General features: G+C 34.3%; 1 protein-coding gene across 1 annotated transcript in view; it reads right to left on the reverse strand.

Moving 5' to 3' along the window:
- The window catches only part of LOC147070004 (sodium-independent sulfate anion transporter-like), a 44,789-nt gene extending 36,269 nt beyond the window's left edge, over positions 1-8,520 (reverse strand). Inside the window, exon 1 of the mRNA XM_085949352.1 lies at positions 8,139-8,520. The gene's annotated coding sequence lies outside the window, so the exon portion shown is untranslated. The remainder of the gene's footprint in view (positions 1-8,138) is intronic.
- Positions 8,521-9,393: the final 873 nt, after the last annotated feature.

Genomic DNA, 9,393 nt, shown 5'->3' on the forward strand with positions numbered 1-9,393 from the left:
ACATAGGTATAAGTCGTATAAAATGGGAGCTGAACTGCGATAGCCTTGTCGGAAATCCAACGATATTCTTTATTAACCGAAATCCAGAAAATACCCAATGGAACATCGGCGAAATTCATTTTTAGCGTCACGTCGTTCCTCAATTCAACAAAATTCTTCACTAATATAATTATAGTGCTTCTATAGAATTTCCGGCGCTGGTTGCAAAAGGGTTTCGAATCCAGTCGTATTGATTGTATGAAGGTAATGATGAAATTTCTTTTGCAGCAAAGTTATAAGTTTTTGGACCGGACCCAAAATTTATTGCTTGTTTTCAATGGTAGTGAATTTATTTAATATCCCTATGGTAGTGAAGCATATCAATATATTTTCATTCTGACCTTGCATTTTTTTTATTAATTTTATTCAGGTGCTCAAATATATTACCAGCCATGCACGCAAATTTGGCACATTAAGGAAGTATTGTATAATATACAATTGCATTTTTTGACACAATGCGCCGCGGCACACCTAGCATCGTCTCGCGGCACACCGGTTGCGGAGCACTGGTTTAATGTACTCTACAAATGGCCATAGTTTTGATTTTCAATCAAATCTGTTGTAATATTCTAACCATTGTATGATAACTTTAAAACTGCTCACTATTTCACCACAGTTAATTCAAAACACTGAATTAGTGTCAATCTGTTAGAAAATATGAAATCGCGTTCGACCAAAATCACTTTGCGATCGACCTGTCAGCTATACTTATTCTATTGTTTTTTTTACGTACCTATAAATAATAAATAAACTCATAGAATTCAGAAATACTGCTATCATGTTTGATACGTGATCATTTAGACAAGAGTGCCTTATTATAGCTATGACTAAAACTGACTTGTTAATAGGTCTTTAATAAGGAAGCTCCTCATATACCTAAAGATTGTATCTGACGACAATATAATTAGAGTCATACCACAATGCAATAATGTCTCACATGTTTGACGCTTTGGCATTCAACGTGGATATAAATTGCAACGTTTCATCAACTTTTATTAAAATAATCACAGCACTAAATTTGAATCAAACCCAACCATGGTGACTAGGGAATCCAATCCCAAGCCAAAATTCTGATCCCGGGATTGGCATTTTTTTCCATTGTTGATATAAAAATTTTATATTTACAAATAACATTAATAAAATCGGTCAAAAATAAATCTAGTATAATTTATACTATTTAATACATTTATTGTTAATATTGTATACGTTCAATCTTGGAAATACATAAGTTTAATGGAGTCAATAATATTGTAATATAAATAATAATGTGAATTTAATGTGAGATTGCTGTTTCTGATAGTAAAGACGTTAGCGAGATTTAAAATAGTAAAGCAAATCATGGTGTACTTATGGCCTTTCCGCTTATATGAAACTGCGGTAAAATTTATGAGATCATGGTGGAATTATTTCTAAGCATTGTATTTTTATTAATGCATATGAAAAAAATGAATCGGAAACTTACACATGGGCATAAATCAAACTTCATTCAAACTCAGTTTATTTCTAATGTAGTTATTTGTTATTAAAAGTATTTTTTCTGTTATATTTTCGTTTTTATTTTATTTTCCATAAAAATTGATAAAAAAAAATAATCCCGAAAGTTTCGGGATTATGTTTATCAATCCAGGGATTCACAGGTATCGAAAATAGCTTGGGATCCCGGGATCCCGGGATTGGAATCCCTAATGGTGACCGAGAGACTAGCGGCCGCCTTAGAAGCCATGGGTGACTGATCTGATCCCACGGCTAGGAAAATAGTGCGGGCTGTGTTTTTCAATGTATGTTTGATCTACGGATCTAATGAGTTGGATGCATGCATGCTAACAATCATTTGTCGTAAATATAACAAATAGCGAAATGACACATGGAAAGGTAGGTACGTGTTGAAAAAATTAACCAACGGATGAGGAAGCAAACACAAGTATGCGATGTGAGGTAGATAACAGATGAACAATGTAATCTTAGCTGGTTAGCACATCAAAACTCATCTCGTCTGCAACGTGTCGAATACGTAGATGTGACGTCATTGAAAACACACATTCGTGGAATTCAACTTTTGGTACAAGTCGGTTATGTGGAATAGAGCGGTAAACATATTTTGAAAATAACCGATATACTGGAATATTTGTTAGTTTGGGTTAGGTTAGGTTAGGTTTGGTTAGGTTAACGGTTAACTTAACAAATAACCCAGTATATCGGCTATTTTCAAAATGTGTTTGCTACTGTATTCCACATAACCGACTTGTACTCAACTTTTTAGTTTGAAAAAACATCTAGTGCTGCTAGCATGAGTCTTAGGCTGCGAGCCAAAACGCATACGCATATCTACGAATTGGTCATTCCTATACCGGCTCGCCGGTCGTCGCATCCATATATACGTTTCGAGAGGTTATGCGCGACTGTCGATAGGTGAATATGCGCGCGGTCTCCATGTGCAACACCGGAACGACGTTCCGAGAAGGTTTGATTTATAGCTGTGCAGCAGACGAGGCGAGTTTAGACGTGAGATCCGGCTAACAGTGGTATTGAAGGGTCATTAAGCGACCACGTAGTACCTCTAAATCTACAGGATCGTATAACGAAGGACCGAGGAGAGTGAAAAGCGATAGGGGAGGATTTGATCTAGCACTGGATCTACCCTGGCTGATCACCATGATAAATAAACAAACGTATAGGACTACCATATCGTCACTGTTCTGGCAGAAGACACTAATTCGAAAAAATGACATATTGAGTTAGTTATAAATGTTCCTTATTTCAAACTTTACCGTCTGGAAACCTTCTTAATAAATAAACAGTCTTTATTTTAAAGTCATCCTTTTTACGATTACTTAATAAACTCACATGATAGATCATTTCAAACATTTTAACAACTTCAAAGTCAAATTATTCAAAACTAGTATTCTCTAGTTAGTGTGTTCTGCCGGAACAGAGACGATATGATCCGCTTGAGAGCAAACATGGTGGATTAGTTTATTTTACCTGATTTTGTTTTAGTTTCACTAGTGGCGATCGGACAGTACAGCCGTCTTTGAGAAATATTTTTTGAGATACTTATTTATACTTTCGCTACAACCTGTCGCAAACTCGCGAAATGGGAAACGCTGTGTTATATTATCTTAGTATGTTTTTACCACATATTTGATATTACTTAGGTTGTCATAATAATTACATGTTGTTATCATGATATTAATTTATAGTAAGTATTATATATAATTAACTATGGTATCTTCAAGCATATTAAAAAATATAATCATCTTATTGAAAATCTATCTATCGCTATAAGTACTGCCCTTCTAAGGAAGAAGGCAGTAACTGAGTCTCACACACTTTCGAGATAAATGACATAATGTGTTTTTTTTACAACTTTTGTGAATTAATAAAAAACAGTGATAGTTTTTATTAGTAGGATGTTAAAATACAAATAAAGTAATAATAAATAAGCAGTAACTGCAATAAATAGGTGCAATTACTGGCTTTTTGCTAAGAAATTTGTATTATTTTAGCAGATGTCCATTTTTTTCACTAAGGATTTTAACGGTATTTTAGTGATAATTCTGATTTTAAACAAAATAAATAGCTTTCAAAATTACCTAACGGATGGCATTCATAACTCAATTTCACAAATTTTGCGAGTTACTGCCTTCTTCCTTGGAAAGGCAGTATATTTATCGTACTTTTATTGAATTGTGTGATGCCATTATAAAATTTTCATTAGTTGACCATTCTTTACTTGTGGAAAAACGTACCTATGTGTGTAAAAATCCATGGGTTTTGGGATCGACACCCCTTGCCAAGTAAATTTACATGTTGTCTTATAAAATGGTTAATATATTATAATTGTGTAATCAATAAATTATAGAAAAACTTCTTCACACGTCATACTATAATTACACTTTACATGCAGGTAACAGAAGTAATTTTATTACCTATCGACATTAAAAATAACAAACGATCTCAGTCGATAAAGAAGCACCCGTCACTCAAACTTATCATATTATATTGTATTAGATATAATGAGTAGTCGATATCACACCTTTCAATCAAGCAGTTCACAAATGATCCAATCGTTCCACGCGTACTTTGTTTATCCGCAATATACATTAAAATATCGAAATAATAAATCCATACTATCATGTAATATTCAAATATATATTAAACAATAAACAACCATTAAAACAGTTCTGCATTTTATTATAACCACGTTTTTATTAGCTCGTATTCTTGATTGTCCAAATATAAATCTTCCAATAATCGATTTTTAACTAAATTCCCGACTAGCTAGACATTTGAAACTTTTAGAATATATCAGAACACGATGACAAAGCGTTCCTTTAATATTTTTAGGCATCTTTAAGCAGAGTTGAATTCATTTTCAGTTAATTCTATTTTGTATGGAAAGTTATTTCGGAAAAAAAAAAGGTAAAAAGTATAAAACACTATTATTGGTTGCTCAGGGGGTCCTAGCAACTAAATTATTAATATATACGTGCGTTACTATGGAAATCAATATGAAATGTCAAAATGACATTTCAGTATTCTATATTTATTCAGTATTTCTATCAAGTACGAAAAAGTATTTATTAATACATAGAATTGTCAAGTTTATATGATTCAACGGAAAATTTAAAAACGTGGTATATAAAAAGTTCTTTTTATCTTGTAATTTATTTTAATCAAATATGTATCCAAATAAAATTAAACTTAGTGGTTGGACAACATACCAAATTAAAATACCAAACAACTCCATTGTATAGTTATATTCTATTATAATATATAAGGAGAGAATGGCGTATTCGACATAACCTGGAGTCAAGGAACACATAAATAACGGGAACAAGTGTGGAGTAACAGGCAACCGATCTCGAGTGTGGAAGAATATGGGATATACTTAATCATGTGTTGAGAATACGCTTGTCCATCGTTCTGACAACTGCTCTCGGTTTATGCACTGACGCTCATTCAATATTGGTGTATTTGAGAGTTGAAATACAAACTATTGCACGGATATAATGTTCAGTTGATTTTCATAGGACACTCGCACATTCAAAACCCTGTGTCAAAGTGTAGTGCATTGGGTAGCCTATCGGAATTATATTTATTAACCTGTTCTGTGACGGGCCGTGTAGCAAGAATGGACAGTACTCAACCGCCGAAGGGAATACTGGATACCATACTGGACGGTCGGAGGTCCATTGGCAGACTATTTACTCCGGTGGTTGGGCGGTGTCAATGAAGATGCGGCCGGCGCAAACACCTGGAGGGCACTGGCCCAGGCCCAGAGATAGGGGGAGATAAAAGAAAGAGGCTAGGACCCGCCAAAAGTTGTTGGGCCACTTATGAAGACGATTTATGTAACAGTAATAATTTAACTTAGCATTAAAAACATTTATATGCTTGACATATTTGTATAAAAAAATTGAATACAAATTTTCTTTCCACTAAATGTCAGGAAGGATTGGGTCAAGTCGTAAAGAAGTCTACCCGATGGAAAAATCACCCAGGTCACTATCCTCCAATCGCGAAGGGTGGAGGTAGGCTGTTAATATCCGCACATAAATTCTTCTTTCTTTTTTGGCCATATCCGCCCCTTAACTGGAGCATATGGACACCACGCGGCGCTTCCAAGAATCCCTGTCGCTCGCCAGTCTTCTTGTTTCGTTCCAGGTCAAACCAGTATCCCGTAGCTCCGTCGTATACACTGTAGATTGTATTTAGCGGCCTTCCAGTCGGTCGGCTTGAAGAATAGGCAAGACATGTTGAAGTTCTCTTCTAGCATCCGCAGCACGTGGCCTAGCCAGGTCCAACGTCGCCTCTTCACTTTCAGCGTGATGAGAGGCTGTTTGGTGCGTTCTCTTATCTCCTCGTTGCTCCTAAAGTTATACCACCCCACCGCACACCCAGTATTCATCGCAAACATCTGTTTTCGAAGCTCAGTATACGGTTGCTCTGAGACTTTGTACGGTGCCATGATTCGCTACCGTAAAGCAGCACCGTCAGAATGCAAGCGTCGAATAGGCGGCATTTGGTTTTGACCGAGTACAATCGTGAGTCCGAGACGTTTCGCATCGAGTTGAATATTGCTCCAAAGTTGATTTTAGATATTTTATAGATAGACGAGTATTTTTTGACAACTATTTATTATGATTTGATTTTCGCAAGGCCTCTCTGATTTTTAAAAACTTACCAACACCATCTGTAAATTGTAAATCATCGAAAACAAATACGTATGACTGATACAGTTTAGTGTGCACTATTTATGGCGGATTTTAATAGCCTACCTCCACCCTTCGCCACTGCGGTATCCTCAGTCATGGGGTCCGACGAAGAATAACCTTTAATCAACCGCCATATTACAATTTTATGCTTATTTAGTATTGAATAAAAGAAATCAATATTATTGTACATGCATGCAAAATTCAATATTATTGTAGCTGTCATAAATTTGCTGTCGATAAAAATTTACGATTTTTGTATGCGTAATAAAATTGTGGTTTTTACAATTTAAAGTTAAACAGTTAGTTTATTGTTTGGCAGCAGTGCTCTCGTACTTGTCAAATATTTACAAATAAGTCAATAATAAATTTATGACATGACACGCGGATGCTTTTATTTACCTGCCGTTAATAAATTGTTGAAAAAATACGTCGAATTCCTCAGCAAGAAGCAATAGTATAAATGCAGTTAATATGTTTTATTGATTGGTCATGTCATCGATAATTATTATTGAACTTTGTATTTATTATTTGAGGCGTCTAATTACAAAAAGCGACAAGTCCATAATTCGATATTTGCGGGAAACAACGTTTTTATGTTTTAAATGTAATATTATGTTTTATGCAATGACATTAATATGGACGAAGCATCTAGAAAAAAAAATGACACTCACTTTTTTGTCGGGTCTGCCGAATGGCATAATCTGTTCTAACGCCATTACAATAAAGGTGATATTGCTATAAATTCCCGATGATTTTTGTCGGGTCTGCCGAATAGTTTGGTTCTAACGGGTTCGCTCAAATGAACATTGACATTCGAAACACTGCTCTAACGCCATTACAATAAAGGTCATATTGCTTTAAATTCCCGATGCGTGATATCGCATAATGGAAATTGCGTGACGTCTACCTATACATACGAATGCGCGAATTTACTTGCTAGCTACGGTATTGAGTGCGTCGTCCATTAATAATGTCATTGACAACAGGCTATGTGACCCAATGTCAGTATCATAGAGATATTAAATAAAAAGAGGGGTAAAGAATCGGCTTTCTCATACAACTGAATGAAGCAGGCCAACAATAGCCGACAACTTACGAGAAATAGCGACGCGATAAAAAAAAAATGCAGGGCATCACGGAGGATTTACTTTGGTCATTATAACGTACCCATATAATATAGTGTTAACGTGGAAATTTTGCTGCAACTTGATTACCAGCCCGCCTCACCATACTTTTTCACCATACCAGCCTGCTTCACCATACTTTCATATAATCTGCCGCCCCTAGGTCAGTATGTAGTGCAATTAGTAATAGAAGTGAAATAATCACAAATACACAGGCTTTGAGAAAAACATAAAAATATATTGTGACCTCACAGGGAATCGAACTCAGAGCCCCTTATGAAACGCCAGCGACTTATGCACTGGACTACGATTACAAAAAAGGTTAGTATTATAAATATATCGAATCTCAGATATTTCGGATTCAGAAACTGTGCAATATGAAGAATTTCCTGACAACGGAAGTAAGAAGTTATTGGAATTGTATAATCTCATATTGAAATATATGGAAATTATTGTTTTCCATTTAAATTCGTTTTTTAATACTTTACTTTCTTGTACAAGCTATTTAGGGACGATAATAGAACTGAGGATGCCATTAGACGAAACCGCTCTTCGTAACTATATTGATATTTCTACCAAGATATATATTCAATATTCAATATCACATATATTTATTATTTATCAATATATGTGATAAATGTCAGTGCCTATTTAGGGAGTTAGGAGAAAAATGGGAGAATATTTAAAAATATGTTCCGATGTATGTAGCAAGGAAACATTTACATAAAATATAAAATTAATAATATATTGTACTCACGTAGGTTTAAATGTTGTTTATCTCATGAAAAACGAAACATTCAATAAATCATTGTACACCTTAATAAATAAATAAATAATTGCAGCACTTATTATGAATGTAAAACTAATGAGCCATTTTCACGTTCTAAATTAAAGAAAATGAACTATAAAATTAGTATACACGTATTTTATCATATAATACGATTGTTATTATAAAAAAACACTAATTTCTAAAGATTTTTACCAATTTAAAACCGTATAAAAGTAATAACTATTTTTAAGACTGTTGTAAATAGTTAGTTTGAATCTGACAGCTCACTGCGTAAAAATATATCGTTCTAAATTTGAAAAAGTTTTCCTAGTTCTTGTTCGTTCCGCGCGTGGCGCGTTACTGACTCGTCACAACAAATGGCGAATGCACTTTATATAGAAAATTTGACGTTCCTCCGTGGAAATGTCTGAGGACGTATTATTTGCAGTGTGACGGCCAAGTTCACAGTCGTGGATCGGCTGAAGCAATAATACAATTTTACACTGCGTATTGTTAACTTTGTAAACTAGACAATGTATTTGGCGGGAAAATGAAGGAACGATTTGAAGAAAAATAAACAATAGACAATAATTAATAGTCTAGGACTAGTATATTAGGTAGGTAGGTAAATATATGGAATATTAGAAGGATAATAAATGATCCAAGCGCATAGATGACTCGATTGTAAATTCTTCATAATTATTTTCAATAAATTTTGTAAATGAGTTCTTGTTCTCAAAGGTCCCATTATTACGTTATTTAGGTTAATTAGTTACGTCATTATTTTTGTATATGTAAGGGTATTAATGGATAAATATACATTCATATACATTCAAATTGGGTATATATTGCTGTGAAATTAATATCAACAGCTTATACACGTTTGACCATTGTAATTCAATAAAATGCCTAACTGAAAATATTGTTGTCGCTTAGATATCGCTAATCAAGGGGAAACTACTTTGAAATTACAGACATATACTTATTAATTATTTTATTATTAGTTTATATCAGGCATGTCCAACGGGTTGGTTGTGAAATGGATTTTGGTCAACCATTTTTATTTCCTTAACCAGCTTACGTGAAATAAGTTTTCAAAGGAATGATTATGAAACCAGCGTTGCATTACTTAATTTGTACTGTATCACTCACGGCCTGCCGTAGGAGTGTGAGAAAGAGAATTTTACGTGGCTTTTAATGCGACGGCTAACAGGTCAAAGCCAATAAATTTGTTATATGCCAG

This window comes from Rhyacophila brunnea, unplaced genomic scaffold (genome assembly GCF_057557595.1).
Source record: "Rhyacophila brunnea isolate RB1 unplaced genomic scaffold, BYU_Rbru_1.0 scaffold_22, whole genome shotgun sequence".
In the NCBI taxonomy this organism is placed as follows: domain Eukaryota; kingdom Metazoa; phylum Arthropoda; class Insecta; order Trichoptera; family Rhyacophilidae; genus Rhyacophila; species Rhyacophila brunnea.